The following is a 622-nucleotide window of genomic DNA, read 5'->3' on the forward strand; positions in this document are numbered from 1 at the left end:
CGCCCCCCGATTTGCATGTTAGCAGGCTGACCAATGGGATAAAGGTGACCCTAATATTAAACACCATTCATATTCTCGACGGGCATGGAAAGTCAACTTCCCCCACCACACACACTCGACCCACCTGCCAGTACAGCATGCAGTCTCCAGTGTGCTCTCATTCATCTCCATTACCTTCATGATTGGGGTGTCAATTGGGGCCCTCTGACAAGCTGGTGGGCGTGTCTAAACTGGGAGTCCTGACGGCAGATGGGTCACGTGGTGTAATTGAAGCGCAGGGAGCCCCAGCTGCTTGGAATCTGGGCCAAGTGGGAATGCCCTTGGACGATTTTGCCATTACATCATGCCTTGCCATTCTCCCTCAACCAATCAGGCCAGAGCATGGCATGCAATCTTGGTGACAGCAAATGGGAATGGAGAAATATATTATGGAAAGCGGGGAAGTGAGGGAGAGCCACTCAGTAGATTTGTGCAGAACCTGGGAAAAACAAAAAAGCTGAACACATTAGGTACACCTGGAGCATGGCACCTCCATGGCACTTGTTTGACATGCACACTGGCCACAAGTTGTTTCGAGGAAGCCCTGATGCGCGGGCGTGACGGTCCAGCGTGATAGGTGTGT

The sequence above is a fragment of the Lepisosteus platostomus genome, chromosome 12, assembly GCF_059453375.1.
Source record: "Lepisosteus platostomus isolate fLepPlt1 chromosome 12, fLepPlt1.hap1, whole genome shotgun sequence".
In the NCBI taxonomy this organism is placed as follows: Eukaryota; Metazoa; Chordata; class Actinopteri; order Semionotiformes; family Lepisosteidae; genus Lepisosteus; species Lepisosteus platostomus.